General features: G+C 53.1%; 1 pseudogene; it reads right to left on the bottom strand.

Moving 5' to 3' along the window:
- Window positions 1-1,122: 1,122 nt before the first annotated feature.
- On the bottom strand, window positions 1,123-16,954 carry LOC134760195 (COMM domain-containing protein 4-like; annotated as a pseudogene).
- Window positions 16,955-17,257: the final 303 nt, after the last annotated feature.

The following is a 17,257-nucleotide window of genomic DNA, read 5'->3' as shown; positions in this document are numbered from 1 at the left end:
TAGCCGGGCATGGTGGCATGCGTCTGTAGTCCCAGCTACTTGGGAGGCTGAGGCAGGAGAATCACTTGAACCCGGGAGGCAGAGGCTGAACAGTGCTAGGACCTGAGCTCTGCCTGGCCATGGTGACTTTGAGCCAGGTAACCCTACATTAGTCTTAGTCTGTCACTGTGTCTCACGGGGGATGTCAGCATTACCTTTGGAGTCAAAGTAGGTAAGCCAGGGTAACCAGAGTTCCCAGCAGGGACCAAGACCAAAGGATGCAGGGGTCGGGCCTGTCCCAGAAGGTCAGGTTGGATGAGCGGCTCCATGAAGTTGGGGCAGCTCAGGGCCTGCCCTTCAGGTTACAGGCATCTGGATCCTGATCTAGACCCTCATATGCCATCCAGAGACCCAACCCTAGGGACCCTACCCAGGCTGGTAGCAGAGAGTCAATCCTTGTACTCACCCCACCAAAAGCTCTGAAATGAGGAGGCCTATGGGTGGGGGAAAGACTCTTCAGAAAAAGGTTCTCAGGGTCAGAGAAGGTTTGAGCTGGGCCTTAGGGCAGCCAGAGAGGTAGGTGACAGGTCCCCTCACAAAGCCTACCAGAGAATGCAGTAGGAACACAAGTGTAGTGGTGGGAATGTTCTGGAAGACAGCAGGAAGCCTCCCACTCACTGATGGGGCCGAGTGAGGTCAGGTCCACACACCAGGAGAAGCTGACATCCACACACTGGTACACTTTGTTTCTTGTTTTAGAGACAGGGTCTTGCTCTGTTGCCCAGGCTGGAGTGTGGTGGTGCAATCATAGCTCACTGCAGCCTTGATCTCCTGGGTTCATGCAATCTTCCCACCTCAGCCTCCTGAGGAGCTGGGACTACAGGTGCACACCACCATGCCTAATTTTATTTTTTCCAAGACAGGGTCTGACTATGTTGCCCAGGCTGGTCTCAAGCGATCTTTCCACCTCAGCCTCCCAAAACACTGAGACTACAGGGACAGGCCAGTGCTCCTGGCCATGCTGGTGCATTTTGGCTGCCAAGGTGCACAGGAGGTATGAGCTGGGGGGCAGAATCTGCTCCTGGACCTCTACCCAGGCCTGCACCCAGACTGATCCCTGGGCTGCAGGCAGCAGGTGTGGAGAGAATGCAGCAAGCAGAGCGGGCTAGCCAGTGATGGAGACCCAGGCTGGGACTAGGAGAGATAGGGCTCCAACCCTCAGCCTAGTGGCCCTGCCCAACCCCTTGGGGCCAAGATGACTTCCTAGGAGCCGGGCATGGAGGCCAGCATGCACCTGAACTGAGGACAGAAGACTCTGATGAGAGGGAGGGGGAGGCCTCTCACATAGTTTGGATACTTGTCCCATCCACATCTCATGTTGAAATGTGATCCCCAATGCTGGAGGTGGGGCCTATAGTGTGAGGTGTTTGGGTCATGGTGGGGGATCCCTCATGAATGGCTTAGTGCCCTCCCCATGGTAATGAGTGAGTTTTCTTATTTTTTATTTTTTATTTTTATTTTTTGAGGCAGAGTCTTGCTCATAGCCCAGGCTGGAGTGCAGTGGCATGATCTTGGCTCACTGCAACCTCCACCTCCCGGGTTCAAGTGATTCAATGAGGGAGTTTTCTATTGGTTCACAGGAGAGCTTGATGCCTCCTCTCTCTTGCTTCTTCTCTCACCACGCAACACGTCTCCTCCCTCTTTGCCTCCCACCAGAAGTAAAAGCTTCCTGAGGCTTCACTAGAAGCCTAGCAGATGCTTGTACAGCCTGCAGAACTGTGAGGCAAATAAACCTCTTTTATAAATTACCCCGTCTCAGTGCCAGGAGCAGTGGCTCACACCTGTAATCCCAATATTTTGGGAGGCCGAGGTGGGTGAATCACTTTGAGGTCAGGAGTTCAAGACCAGCCTGGCCAATCTGGTGAAACCCTGTCTACTAAAAATAGAAAATGAGGCGGCATGGTGGTGCATGCCCGTAATCCAAGCTACTTGGGAGGCTGAAGCATGAAAATTGCTTGAACTGGGAGGCAGAGGTTGCAATGAGTTGAGATCACACCATTGCACTCTAGCCTGGGCCACAACAGCAAAACTCCATCTCAAAACCCTGTCTCTACTAAAGATACAAAAAATTAGCCAGGCATGGTGGTGCATGGCTATAATTCCAGCTACTCAGGAGGCTGAGGAGGAGAGTAGCCTGAACCCAGGAGGTGGAGGTTGCAGTGTCCTGAGATTGTGCCATTGTACTCCAGCCTGGGCGACAGAGCTAGACTTCATCTCAAAAATAAATAAATAAATAACCCAGTCTCAGGTATTCCTCTAGAGCAAGGCAAAGTGAACTAATACAGTGTCCACTGGACCTGACACTCAAGGAAGGGCTGGTCTTGACTCTGCCATTAACAGTCAGGCTATGACAGAGTTGTTCCCCTGCTCTGCCTCAGTTTGTCCTCTCTCAACTGAGCAGAGCAGGGATAATTGCTTCTCATATGGGCCACAGGACAAAACAAAGCCCTGAGTCCCACAGGAAGGTAAGTGGGCTATGTCCAAAGGAAGACAGACCTGGGGCAGTATTTTATGTCCCCGGAGTGGCAGAGGGACATGGAGAAGATGCCCCCTTTATGGGCAAAGGAGAAGGGAAGATAAGCAGAGAGGCGCCAGACACCTGCCTCACCCCCACCTCCCCCCCCACACACCAGGCCCATTCCCACTTAGCCCCCAACTCAGGCTGCACCATTCCACTTTGGTCAGCGTGACTTCCCGGCCAAGCTGACAGAAGCTGACAGCTTGGATTCATCAGAGACAGCACGTAGTGTAGGTGATGTGCAGGACGGAAGTGGAGAGGGGACACGGGAGCCGTGGTGTCAGGTCTGGGGCTGCCAACATGGTACCTGCCCTGGCCATGGGCAGACCGTGCTGGTCCACCCTACCAGATGTGGCCTCTAACACTAAGGTGTCTGAGTTCCAGGCCAGGACTGGAGCCAGACGCCCCTTGGGGACAGGGGACACAGTCCACATAGACATCACCTGTGCTTTGGGCAAAGCCAGCTGGACAAATGAATGAAAGGGGCCCTGCTGGAGGGTAGAACTGGGCCTGGACTACTCAGACCTGCCTCTGTGACAGGATGGTCCCATCCTTCCAGTAGACTCCTGAGCTGGAAGCCCACCCAGCCAGGGAGTGGGGAAGGGGTGGCCTGAGTCTCCCTTGAGTCTGTAGCCCCTCCCACCCAAGGGAGCTCCATAAGAAAAGATGCAGAAACACCACGTGCTCCTCCCAGCTGCTGGCTGCTTCCTCACATGGCCCCCAGGACCCTGGATGAGTCAAGATGGGACTGCCAGCAGCTGGGGGCAGGGGGAAAGCTGGGTCCCCAGGGTGGATGCCTAGCAGGAACATGCAGGTGTGGTGAGTGATGGGCCCTCAGGGCTGAGCCCTTTCTGCCCAGGGGACCTTGGTGACACACCGGCTGCTGAGCTCAGCCCAAGGAGTAAGGGCCTGGTGCCAAGTAGCCTCTCTGCTTGCGAAGACAGTCCTGGGATCGTTACCCCTCTGCCCAGGGCTCAAGTATCCAGGCTGGGGAAGGGCCAGCAGTCAGAAAGAAGGAGGCCATGGGTGTGGGTTCCCTAGCAGTCAGGGGCCTTGGTGGACCAAGCCCCTATGAGGGGGATGAGGGGGAAGGGAGACTGAACTGTACCCCCTACCCTGAGATCTGTGGTAGCAGGCTCCAGAAGGGGCCCCGGGGGGAGACCAGCATGACAGGAACCGCTACGATGCCTTTGGGCACCTACTCTGCAGGGCTGGGCCAGCCTGAGGTTGGCAGCAGAGGGGTGGGCCAGGCACCACAAGGAATGAAGCTTCGTTTGGTAGAGCTGTGACCCTCTTCATCCTCTCCTGAACCCAGCTGACCCTCGTCCTCAGACCTCTGCAGAACTTTGACCAAGTGGTGGTGGAGGAATTCCGGTGGGTCCGGGGTGGCCCTGGGTGACCCAGGGCTCAGGCCAGTGTTCTGGGGTTGAGGACAGGAGGCTGGAAGAGATGACCTCCCCTAGTCCCCCAAGGATGCCCAGCCCCCGATGTCTGTGTTAATCCTCTCAGCAGGCGAGACCCACTGACCGCCAGAGTGGGTGCCACCTTCTTCAGGGTGGCGCCAGCCTAGGCCGTCGTGTGGGACTGTGCACGCCAGGGTCTGCACACCCTGTGGGAGGCAGAGGGCCTCTTGGTAGACACGGTCATCACCTCCTTCCCTCTGCAGGCCCGCCTCCCTCTGTCCCTCTGCCGCCTCCCTTGGGCTCGCTGCCTCCCCTCCTCATGGAGCCCTCCAAAGTGCTCCTAGTCCCAGCTCTCTGGTCCCGCAGCAACTTCTGGGCCCAGATTCTGTCTTCTCAGAAGTCTGGGAGGCAAAGCCCCACCAGGCCATAGCCTTCTTGCTCTGCTCTAGGCACTCCTAGCCCCAAAGCCTCCAGCCTGCTGGATGCCTTTATCTCCAGCTATGCCACGGCTCTCCTCATGCTGGGCCTCCTGCTCGTCACAGTTGCCCTTGTCCTGGTGAGTGTCTGGCTGGGCCAGGTCTCCTTCCTGAGTCACAGGCTGAGCCTTTGACGCCTTGAGTCTTTGAGCCAAGCTGAGGGGTGAGCAGGCCTCTTTACACCATTGATTCCCCCACCCAAGCCCAGCATCTCCTCATCCTCCAGCTGGGGCCGTGGGATTTGGGGCCAGAGGGTTGAGCCTGATCCCAGTTTCCCCGCCTTTCTTGTCAAAGTGCTAAACTTGAGGACGTGCCTTGGCTGCTGTCTTTCCCAGGAACTCACAGCCAGAGAGGGCCAGGCACCAGCCTGAGGTCACACAGCCATGGGCTTCTTCCTTCCTAGACCCCCAAGGATTGGACTTGCAGGGCTGGGACAGAGGTGGGGTAGGGGAAAGCAATGCCTTGTCAACCCACGCAGGGAGCCCCACTCTCATCCCCAAGGTGCATAAAGTTGAGGAACACCCCTGCTCCCATGTCCATGCTCACTCAGGGCCCTGATCCAAGTGCTTGGCACTCACATCGGCCTCCCGCCCTCCATGCCACAGGGGTCGGTCTTGTTTACAGAAGGGGAAACAGTGGCCAAAAGCCTCCCCCAGCACACACAGCTAGACCACACAGAGGTCTTAGGTGCAGCTGAGGGCTCCACAGTCTCTGCTGTCCCTTCTGCCACTCGTGCTGCCAGAGACCACGCTTTGGAGAGGGAGGAATGAGAGTGAGCTGGGTGCTCACACGTGGGGCACAGGGGACTAAGGAAGGGTCAGCCAGGAGGAAAGGGCAAGGTCTGATCCTGTACGTACACATCACAGAGCCTACGGAGTCAGGAGACCCAGGGCCAGGTCCCAGCTCTGCGGCTGCTTGGTATGGGACCATGGTTAAGTCATCTCCCTGGACTCTCCATGCCCTTTGTGTGCTGCATGCACCTTCTAGAATGAGCCCAGACCCTGGCTGGCCTCATACTTACTGCGTAGACTGCAGACCCCAAGTGCTTCTGCAAGGGGCTTTGCTTCTCCTCATAACAGTGGCACAGGCTGGCCGTGTGCTCTGGAGGTAGAATGGAGAAGCTCTGGAGGTAGCAGGTGGGGGCTGGGCTTGGGTTCCTGGCCCAGACAGGGCAGGGTACACCTCAGGGTCACAGGGCCCACACAGGGCAGGGTACACCTCAGGGTCACAGGGCCTGGCCTGCTCTCTAGCAGACCTTGGCCCACAGGCTGCCCAGCTACCCACCCACAACCCGTACCTTTAGGCAGCCCCAGCTGCTGCAGTTCACTGGCCAAGGATTCGCCATTGACACTGTGCTTGGCTGCACCGGAGAGCATGAAACAGCACTGCCACTGTGGCCTTCACATCGCCTGACTCTGAGGGACCCATGGGTGGGACAGGGGGTGTCACTGTGGCCCCAGCCACCTCCCAGTTGCCCTATTAACTTCAGCTCAAGGCCCCATGGCCTCCTGAGGCCTACAGGCACTGCTACTGCTCCACCAGGAGCTGGCAGAGGACAAGAAAGTGGGATTGTCAATGTCTTTCTTTCCCTCATGCTCCTCCACTAGGGAAGGCAGGTTAAGGATGCTGCTGGAGGGGGGGGCCCTCTGTACCAGGCACCAGGCCAAGGTCCCAGGGTTGCCTGGGGCTGTGGACTCAGTGGGGTACTCACCAAACTTAGCGTCAACTGTGAGCTTCAGGATCTTCTCATACTATGGTGAAAGGAGATCTTCAGGGGGTGCCAGGCCCCTGCTCACCAGCCCCTCACCTACAGCCTGGATCCTGCAATAAGAATCAGACAGGCTGGAAAGAAGTATGGGAGGTGTCCAGAGAGGTTGTGAGGCTGGGTCACCCGTCTTCCTGGGCCTAGAGCAGAGTTTCAGGGCAGTAGGGGTCATAAGGGCATGGGACAATGGGGTGCTGGGTCTTGTACTCATATCATTCCCCTATCCCAGCAGCTCTTTAGTACCTGGCTGCAGAGCAGCTGCAACTTCACAGAGGACTGGAAGGGAAGTCCTTACATCAGCCAGGCTGGCAAACCTCACCCCTCCTTCCTGGGGACTGGCTCAGAGCAGGCCAGCCACTGATCAAGGTCACAAAGCATGGTAGCACAGGCTGAGAGCACTGACGCCCTAACCCCAGAGAAACCTCACCATCATCTACACCCACAATCCCCACCCCCAGCACCCCTCCTCCACCCAGACTAGACCCTGTGCACTCAACCATCTTGGCCAGCGTGCTGATCTCTGCCAGCACACAGTCGGGACAGTCCAGGTCACCACAGAACCGGAACCTCTGCAAGGGAGGGAGGCAGGTAATCAGGCTGGAGGGAAGGCTGAGGTGTGGCCAGGATCTGTGTGTCTCCCACACTGCTGCCCAGCAAGGACCCCTGGTCCCCATCATACATGGACACCCTCTGGCCACTTGTTCTCCCCTATCACCAGGCTGTTGAGTAAACTCTCTCCCTGACCCACCCTGCCACCAAACTCTGCTCTTTGGTCTACTCCAGGCATTCATCTGCTCAGCAAACATCAATTGAGCGCCTTTCTCTGTGCTAGCTCCCACTCTAAGTGCTGGGGGTACAGCAGGGGATAAAACAAAGTCCTGTGCCTCACACAGATGAGTGACCTCTCTCCCCTCTTCCCCATACCCACACAAGTCCAGCCACTCTGGCTTCCCTGCTGCTGCTTGGACACCAGCCTTGCTTCCGCCTCCATGCCTGCTGCACTCTCTACGTGGCTTGCTATCCTTTATTTCATTCCACTCTCTGCTCAAGTGACACCTCATCACACCAGCCCCTCTTTTTTTTTTTTTTTTTTAAAGATGGAGTCTCACTCTGTTGCCCAAGCTGGAGTGCAATGGCACAATCTTGGCTCACTGCAACCACCACCTCCCAGCTTCAAGCAATTCTGCCTCAGCCTCCCAAGTAGCTGAGACTACAGGCACGTGCCACCACACCCGGCTTTTTTGTATTTTTAGTAGAGACAGGGTTTCACCACGTTGGCCATGCTGGTCTCGAACTCCTGACCTCAGGTCATCGGCACACTTCGGCCTCTCAAAGTGCTGGGATTACAGGCGTGAGCCACTGCACCCAGCCAGGCCCGCCCTTCTTGATCATACTTCCTAAAATAGCCCCTCACACAAGGAAATTTTGGCGGCCGGTGGATATGTTCATTATCTTGATTGTGGTGCTCCAACAGCCACGAAGATTTGGTCTTTACTTATCCAGGCTCATCTTTCCCTAACCTGCAGATGATACTCTCCCAGCTATGGGAAATGCATTCATTCCTGGGGAGCCATGCTCTGTCTCACCTGAAGTGTCTGCACATGCTTGTTCCCTGTCTGAAGACACGGGCCTCCCACCTTTGCCTCCCAACCCCTGGTACACAAACTGTACTTCAGCCAGCCAGCTCCTGCCATCCGCCTTTAAGGTTGAAGGCATCCTCAGGGAGCCCCCTCAGCACTACACACAAGGCACAGTTAGGTCTCTGCCCCTGGAGGCTTAACTATGACTCCAATTCAAGCCTCCCATTTCCCCTTCCCTCAGCAGTTCAAGTCCTCCCAGTGCCTAGTACACTTCACGGTATAGACTAGGCGCTTAGAACGTGCGGATGGATGGATGGATAAGTCTCAACCCCAAAACTACTACTTTCTGGCTCTGGAAAGAGCAGAGGGGCTTCCTAAGAGTGTGGAAGAGTGATCCTGATTCTAAGCGCGTTCTTGTTTAAGTCCCACAGCAGGGCTGGGGAAGGGAGTGTCCTTGGGAGGTCGTCTTGGGGCTGGGGAAGACCGGAAAGGACTCCCAGCTCCAGACAAGCCCTAGTTCCTGCCCCGGGAGGCGGGGGCCCTTCCTTTCTCCAGGAAAGCAGGGGGACTCTAAGCCGGCCGGCCTGCGCTCTTACCCGCCCCCCACCCCTGCCCCTGTCTCGGGAGCGGGAGAGCGGTGGACTTTCTCAGGCCCGCAGCCCTCACGCCCGCACACACTGTTTGCGGAGAGTCCAGGGCAGACAACCTCCACCCGTTTCCGGAGCCACTGGCGCCCCCTCATTCCCGCTCCAGCAGCCCACGCCTCGCTTCACTCCTGGTGCCTCATCATCGCGCCAGGAAGCCAGGGCCCCGGAATTTCTTTTTCCGGTCCCACCGGGTCAACTGAGTCCACGATCGCTTGACTTGGACTAACGGCCTCTGGGAGGGCGGGGCCTGCTCGAGTGAGGCCGGGAGCGGACCGCAGCCCGCTGGAGGCGCCGGGGGCGAAATGCTGGCGTCTCCTCCTCTGTCTCCCGGAATCCTTCCCTGGAAAAAAACAGCGCCCACTGTCAGTTTAACTGAGGACCGAATTAAGGCATTAGGAAAGACAGTGGAAGTTATTTCATTTGTTTAACTTAAGGGGGTAGGATCCCGGGAGCCAGGGGGATTCAGGTCGTTGCCATGTTTTCCACTGTTAAGCGAATGGCATTATACACAGCTGCGGGCTGTGGCAAAAGACATTTTAAAAACTACTGAAATCTACTACACATACAGAAAATTGTACCTATTATAAATATAAAGCTTAATAAGTTTTCATCAACTGTACACCTCACATAACCAGCACCCAGATAAGGAAATAACCAGATAACTTCTTCAAGTGCATGGGTATTTTATTTCATTTTGATGAATCGTCTAGGTGCCTAACAAAAAGGGCTGTCATAATTAACATGCTCAGGAAAACTCCCTACAGCTTCAACATCAATAGATGCTTAATTTTTGCCAATCTGATGGGGAAAAAAATCGGTTGCTTAGATTTGCAGTGGTAGTCTACTTACTGGTAGCTTTGAGCTAATGGGTTGTCTAGAACGACTAAGTTTCCGACATTGACTTGCACAGGCAAAAACAAAAAGACAAAACAACAACAAAAGTACATCAGAGAATAAACTAATAACCAAAGAAGAAACTGAAGACAGTCATCCCTTAGTAACTTCAGGATATTGGTTCCAGGACCCCAGAGATAGGAAAATTCACCGATGCTCAAGTCCCTGATATAATATGGCATAGTATTTGCATATAACCTATGCACATCCTTCCGTATACTTTAAATCATTTCTAGATTACTATAATACCTAATACAATGTAAGTGCTTTGTAAGTACCTGTTATAAAGTATTTATAACTTTTTGTTTTTTATTGTTTCACTTTTTCCGGAGGCCAAGGCCGGTGGATCGCTTGAGCCCAGGAGTTCTAGACCAGCTTGGGCAACATAGGGAAACCCTGGTCTCTACAAAAAATTAGCTGCTTCTGCTGGTGCACACGTGTCATCGCAGCTACCTAAGAGGCTGAGGTAGGAGGATCTCTTGAGCATGGGAGGTGGAGGCTGCAGTGAGCCATGATGTCGCCACTGTACTCCATCCGGCCTGAGCAACAGAAGGAGACCATCTCAGAAAAAAGAAAAAAAAAATGACTGGGTGCAGTGTCTCACACCTGTAATCCTAGCACTTTGGGAGGCTGAGGCAGGCAGATCATTTGAGGTCAGGAGTTGGAGACCAGCCTGGCCAACATGGCAAAACCGGTCTCTACTAAAAAAGATATATATATATTAGTTGGGCATGGTGGCGGGTGCCTGTAATCCCAGCTACTTGGGAGGCTGAGGCACAAGAATCGCTTGAACCCGGGAGGTGGAGGTTGCAGTGAGCCGAGACTGCACCGCTGCATTTCAGTCAGCTTGTGCAACAGGGTGAGACTCCATCTCAAAAAAAAAAAAAAAAAGTAAGAATGGTTCAACTTTTACTTCATCCTATCAATAGGTTAAAGAAGAGTAAAATGGACAGATTTGGAAAACCATTTTTTATTTAAAAAGAGAAAATTAGGAACAGATGAAAACTGTCTTTAGAGTATTTGAAAGAAACAGCAAATTTAACATCAGACAAAATATCTAAATTGAGAAATAAAGTTAAAAGGTGGATGGCGTGCCCTTTTAATGTCATACCGGAGCATTGTTTCATAGATACTTGTTTTACTATTAAAGATTGATTATTTAGAGCAGTGGTCCTCACACATTAGAGGGCATCATCATCACCTGCAGGGCTTGTGAAACCAGCTGCTGGGCCTCACACCAGAGTTTCTAACTCAGTAGGACTGAAGTGGGGACTGAGCATCGCATGTCTATATTCCCAGGTGATGCTGATGCTTCCAATTTGAGACCATGCTTTGAAAAGCACTAGTGTAGGGAAATATACTACAGAATATGTTATGAATATACTGGAGAATATGTATGTATGTTAACTTACAGATTTCTGTCCAGTAGAAAAGATAACTCCCAAAGATGACATTTTTATTTCCCAATATGATTTTTTTTAAGTCAGAATCTTGCTCTGTCGCCCAGGCTGGAGTGCAGTGGCATGATCTCGGCTCACTGCAGCCTCCACCTCCCAGGTTCAAGTGATTCTCCTGCCTCAGCCTCCCAAGTAGCTGGGACTACAAGCACCCAGCACTGCGCCTGGCTAATTTTTGTATTTTTAGTAGAGACAGGGTTTCACCATGTTGGCCAGGCTGGTCTTGAACTCCTGACGTCAGGTGATCCACCCACCTTGGCCTCCCAAAGTGCTGGGATTACAGGTGTGAGCCACCATGCCCAGCCTCCCTATAGGATATTAACAAGTTTTGTCTCCATCTCAGAATGCATTTCGGAATGCCCTTCCTGGAGCACTACAGACACTGTCTCTCAAAACACTCCTTTAACTAGCTTCACCGTGTTGCTGACTCCCTTGTAAATTAAAGAAAATATCTTATACATATTCCTTCATTATCTGTATGAAAGTCAAGCTTTTCACATTGTGAAAATTATACTTCAGGTTGGGTGAAGTGGCCCATGCCTGTAAGCCCAGCACTTCGGGAGGCCGAAGTGAGGGGATCACTTGAGGCCAGGAGTTTGACACCAGCCTGGCCAACATGTCGAACCCAGTGTGTACTCAAAAAAAAAAATCAAAATTAGCTGGGTGTGGTGGCACACACCTGTAGTTCCAGCTACTTGGGAGGTGGAGGCACAAGAATTGCTTGAACCCAGGAGGCGGAGGTTACCATGGGATGACATCGTGCCACTGCACTCCAGCCAGAGCCAGAGCAAGACTCTCTCTCAAAGGAAAAAAAAGAAAAAAGAAGATTATATTTTGATACAGTATGCTAATATAAAGGATATGATATGGTTTGGCTCTGTGTCCCCATCAGATCTCACCTTGAATTGCAATAATCCCCACGAGTCAAGGGTGGGACCAGGTGGAGATAATTGAATCATGAGGGCAGTTTCTCCCGTGCTGTTCTCGTGATAGTGAGTGAGTTCTCACGAGATCTGAAGGTTTTATTATAGGCTTTTCCCTTTGCTCGGCTATCCTTCTCTCCTGCTGCCCTGTGAAGAGGTGTCTTCTGCCATAATTGTAAGTTTCCTGAGGCCTCCCCAGCCATGCAGAACTGTGAGTCAATTTAAACCTCTTTTCTTTATAAATTACCCAGTCTTGTGCATTTCTTCATAGCGGAGTGAGAATGGACTAATACAGTGTACTAATAACAGCCCAGACAGTAGTATACAGGTACTACTATACTTTGATGCTAGAGGTATTCCCATTAAGGTCGGGAGCAGTGTGTGCTATCATTAACATGATCTAACATTGTTCCAGAGGTTTTTAGGTCAGCAGTTCTCAACTGGAGATGATTTTGCCTCCCTGGGGGTATTTGACAATATCTGAAATCATTTTGGCTGTCACACTGAGGAGTGCTACTGGCATGTAGCAGGCAGAGGCTGGGGATGCTGCTAAACATCCTGTGAGGCACAAACAGCTCCATAACAAAGAATTATCCAGCCCAAAATGTCAATAGTGCTGCTGTTGAGAAACCCTAGTCTAGACAAATAAAACATGGGAAATTCATTAACACAAATGTGGGAAGATAATAAACTGGCATTTGCCAATGGCAGTCTAGCTAGGAGGTCCAAAAGAAGCACCTGAAGAACAGTTAGATTTTGCTGGGGCTGCATGATGGCTCATGCCTGTAACCCCAGTGCATTGTGAGGTCACATTGGAAGGATCTCTTGAGGCCAGAAGTTCAAGACTAGCCTGGGCAACATAGTGAGACCGCATCTCTACCAAAAATTTAAAAATCAGCCAGATGTGGGGGTGCACTCTGATAGTCCCAGCTTCTGAGGTGGGAGTATCACTCGAGCCTGGGAACTGGAGGCTACGGTGAGCTGTGATCAAGCCACTGTACTCAAAAAAAAAATTTTTTTGAGACAGTGTTTTTCTCTGTTGCATACGGGGTCTTGCTGTGTTGCCCAGGCTGGTCTCGAACTCCTGGCCTCAAGCAGTCTTCGTGCCTCAGCCTCCAAAAGTGTTGAGATTACGTGAGCCATCGCCCCTGGCCTTATGAAATAAAAATTAAAAAAGAAGTTACAGGATGTTATGTGGCCTGTTGAAAGATGTTGGAAAAGAGTTGTGCATGTGACCCAGCTGTAACCAGTTATAAAAGTATCAGGATTAAGAAATGTACTGTATCTGGGCTTTCCCAAGTTTAGGTTCCTGCTGAAAGAATGAGATGGATCTTTTCTTCCTCCACTCCTCACCTCCCTGCAAGAACCAGGACTGTGCATTTTGAAGGGCAGGCTCCTACCTCTGGCAGGCCACAGAGGGCATGCAGAGCCTTTCTGCGTGTGTTTTTTGGGCACTCGGATAAAGACCCCCTGTCCAGGCCTTTGTTTAGGATATTTGGCCCGTGGAGGAATGAAGGTGGAATCACCTGGGAGTGGTAGAGGCTTCGACTGGAAGGAGGAGTGACCTGAACTCCAGGTTCTGGGCCTACACTTCGTTCCCGTGCAGCACCCTGTTAGTGGTGACTGGGGCCTGGAAGTCAGGGGCCCTGGTGGCCAGGAGGAGATGAGGAAGGTGAGGGGCATCTCTCCAGCACTGCCCCCCACCCCATCCCCAAATCAATGCCCTCTGACAGCTCAGACACAGCCCCAGACAGCAGCAGTGCAGGTCAGGAAGGGCAAATGCACTCAGCACGGATCTGCTCCATAGTCTCTGCCTCACTTCATCTCGGGTTAAGGGGAGTGAGTCCCCGCAGCACTCATGATATCCTGTCAGCTGAAAACATTCAGCTTGATTTAGAAAGGTAAGGTGGGACATCTCTTGGGTATGGCATGTGGAACAGTGCCATCCCTCTGTGGCAGCGAGTCAAGCAATAAATCAGAATGTGCAAAACCTGCGTCCCAGAATCACCGTTCCTGGAAGAAAAGCCTATATTGTCAAGATGCCTGCAACTAAATTAACCCAAACTTTCCACCCAGCCTCGAAAAACCAGTAGAACTTTGACATTAATATACTAACCCTCAGTTCTATACAGAAATGTGTAAGAATAGCCACATACTGTAACGTGCGGTCATTGAGAGAGAGGAGCCCATCAGAACAAATGGAACCAAGTCCAGAAAAATGTCTGTCTAGGTGCAAGATGCCAGCGTGTGTGTCAGCCAGGGAAGCAGACCAGGAGGAGATATTTATTAAGATTTTAAACCAGGCTCCGTAGCTCAGGCCTATAATTACAATACTTTGTGAGGCTGAGGTGGGAGGATCGCTTGAGCCCAGGAGTTTGAGGCTGCAGTAAGCTATGATCGTGCCACTGAATTGCAGCCTGAATGACAGAGCAAGACCCCATCTCAAAAAGAGTGCTCAGATGTGCCCTTACATGAAGCCACCTTGGGTACAGCTTCCAAGACTGGCAAGGCGTCACTCAGGACAAGGGGGCCCAGCCCTAGCTCAGCTTCCACCGCCTGAGCGACACCTGGAGGAGGTGGCCACAGTGTCCTCAGTCCAGTCTCTTTTGGGTCTCAGATCCCCAGATCATCATGCCTTTTTTGCCCAAGCTCTGCCTCATTATGGCCTTCACTGACCGCAGCCTCTTCCACCTCCCCAAAGGGACTCCTGCTCATGCTTCCCAGCGCACAGGAGTGCCTGCTTCTCCAGGAAGCCCATCCTGCTGGCTCTGGGCTCTATGTAGGAAAGCTGGGCAGGCTGGATCCCACCACTGAGTTCCGTCTCGGGGGTCTCCACCCATGCTAGGCTTCCACTGATGGGACATAAGTGGCCAGGGGGGTTCTTTACATCCACACAAGAGCCCCATGGTGACCAGGAGTAGGGTTCTGAGAGGTTAAATGACTTGCCCAGGGCCCCAGAGCTGGCTAGAATTCCTGCACTGCCACATCCAAGGCCACGTTTGGGCCTCCCACTCAGGGGCCCGGACACCCCTCTGCATCTACCAGGCTGGGAAACACATGTCTGCTGCAGCTTTCTCCCAGTGACTTACAGCAGCTGCAGATTTCTGGGGGGACTTCTCCCACCACAGTAGGGAGCTGAGAACTCTTACAGAGCCCTGCATTTTCTCTCTGTCCATCCCCTTCAGCTCTGAACTCATACTAGTTGCTCTGATACAAGAACAGGCCTTGGTGAGGGTGTTGGGGCTCTGGTCCATAGCCCAGGCCTTCAGGAATCAGGTGATGTCTATCTGGAGAGGAGGTGCCTGCTGGAGAGACTGGGGGGAGCAAGCATGGCCCAGGGCCCTGGCCTCCTGCTAGGGCATCCCCCTCTTCCTTCCCACGGTCCCCTGAGAATCTGAAGGCATCCAGGGTAAAGTGCAGTGTTCAGCTGTGTCCTGGGGTCCAGGAAAGCCAAGGAGAAGTTGCTCCACCTGCTGTCCACCAGGCACCCTGGCAGAGAACAGCCTCAGCCCACCCCAACACCAGATCCCAGGGACTGATCCACCTTTAAGAGGGCAGTATGAGACTGCCCCCATTGTGCCCAGAGAGTCCCCTCAGTCATGGGCTCTGACCAGGGTGCAGGTGGGCCCAGCAGGCTGGCCCAGTGTGGGTGTGGCTGTACATTGGTCCTCTGAAGAGCCTCAGGGGCTTGTAGCAGCTGGTGTATGTCTGGGCTTGGAAGTAGAGGATGTCCCCCAGCCACAGGGCAGGGGACATTTGTTTTGAATTCCAGTCTTCTGCAAGGACAGAGACCCCAGGCTCTGGGCACCCCAGCTCTGCCTGCCCTACCCACAGCCTACCACCATTTGGCCCAGGCAAGTCACCCCAGCTCCCACAGAGGGAGCCACCATCCCACCTCCTGATGTTTGCCCGCACCAGTCAAGTTCCATTCTGGAAAAACCCTCCGCGTCCTTGGGAAGGCACCTCCTCCTTGACTCCTTTCCAGAGCTATCATCCCCACTTTCATTTTCTACCTATCATTCAATGCAGAGACCAGCTTCTTCCCTGGGCCAGGGCTGCTCTGGAGGCAGGGAGGCTTTGGCCAGGCTGTGGGATGTAGCAGAGCACTGGGTATAGACCAGGCTCTCCAGGCACACCTGGGCAGAGAAGTCAGACCCACAGGTGAATGGCCCTCCTTCCGGCCCCACCCACCTCACAGGCAGAAAGAGGGAGGCTTCACAAGGAGGTTGAGGTAAACAGGGGAGCCCAGGTCACCTCTGTCTGATCTCCTGCCCTCCTGGGAGACAGCAAGAGGTTGGAGCTGGGAGGCATCGAGAGCCCTGGCCCAGTCCTGGTTTCACTGATGAGGCTCAGGGAGGGGCTGGGTCAGCCCAAGTCACTGAGTCCATAAGGGACTCATGTAAGTCCATATGGTTCTGACCATAACCCAGGACCCTAGAGCTAGCCGAGGCCCCATCCCTTTCCCACGTATATCATCCTTTCCCCACGTAGGGGCATGAACTGGCTTCTGGTTTCTAAGGCTGAGGCCCAGCACACCTCTCCCTCCCCTTGCCTGCAGCTGTTGTCACACATCAAAAGTGAGTTTTCCCTGAGGGGCTGGAGGCACAGCTCCCTGGGCTGGACCAGGTGGCCAATCCAAACAAGACCCTGTGCATATCCACCAGCCAGGCCTTCTCACACCACGTAGCAGCTGAGGGCACCAGGATACCGTGGGGGATTCCAAAGACGAGCCCTCCTACAGGCTCCCACAGCAGCACTGCCGACCCCAGACTGCCGCAAGCCCTGTATCCATCCAGCCTTCAAGAACCTGGCCATTCACACATACCTGCCCCACTCCTCACACCTGGCTTTCCTGTGAAAAGTGGAACTGGTTCCACCTGGGCCAGCTGGAGAAGGGCCTCAGGAAATCACCATTTTGGGGACTTGTTCTAATCATTCATTCATTCACCAAATACCCACTGTCCACATTTCTGTACCAGGCCAGGGGTGATGCGTCAAGCAGAACACATGTCCCAAGGAGCTTTCCTCTCTTTAGAGACAGGCAGGCGGACTCAGACCATGAGGTGCCCTCTGGGCTAGGGGGTGCCCAGGGCTGGATGCAGGGGAGGGCCTCACCCACAGGAGATGCTCGTGGGTATGGACGTGGAGGCCACCACGGGGTAAGGGTGTGACCTGGGGCAGGTGCGAGGCTGCTCTATCTGGAAGGCTTCCTGACTCTGCCAACGATAGGCCGTGGCTGGCTCAGGCTTCATGTCGATTTTTAATATATTTAATACATTTTGATTAACTAAACATTATTGTAATAAAAATTATGAGATATGGGAAAGTTAAAAACACAAAAAACCAGCAAACCCCTTCTCTCCCCAAATAACTGCTTCAACAGTATTTTCTGACTTTTTTTTCCCATGTATCTGCAACTATAAACATAAGCTGCACAAGATAGTATCCTTCCCCATATTCTGTTTTGGAGCTGGATTTTTCACTCAGCAGTGAATAGAGGCAGGCTTTAAACAGGCCAGGCATTGTGAGGGCCCTGGGAAAGGAGACTGACCATG

This window comes from Pongo abelii, chromosome 16, assembly GCF_028885655.2.
Source record: "Pongo abelii isolate AG06213 chromosome 16, NHGRI_mPonAbe1-v2.0_pri, whole genome shotgun sequence".
In the NCBI taxonomy this organism is placed as follows: domain Eukaryota; kingdom Metazoa; phylum Chordata; class Mammalia; order Primates; family Hominidae; genus Pongo; species Pongo abelii.
This window is presented reverse-complemented; position numbering and strand designations above follow the sequence as displayed.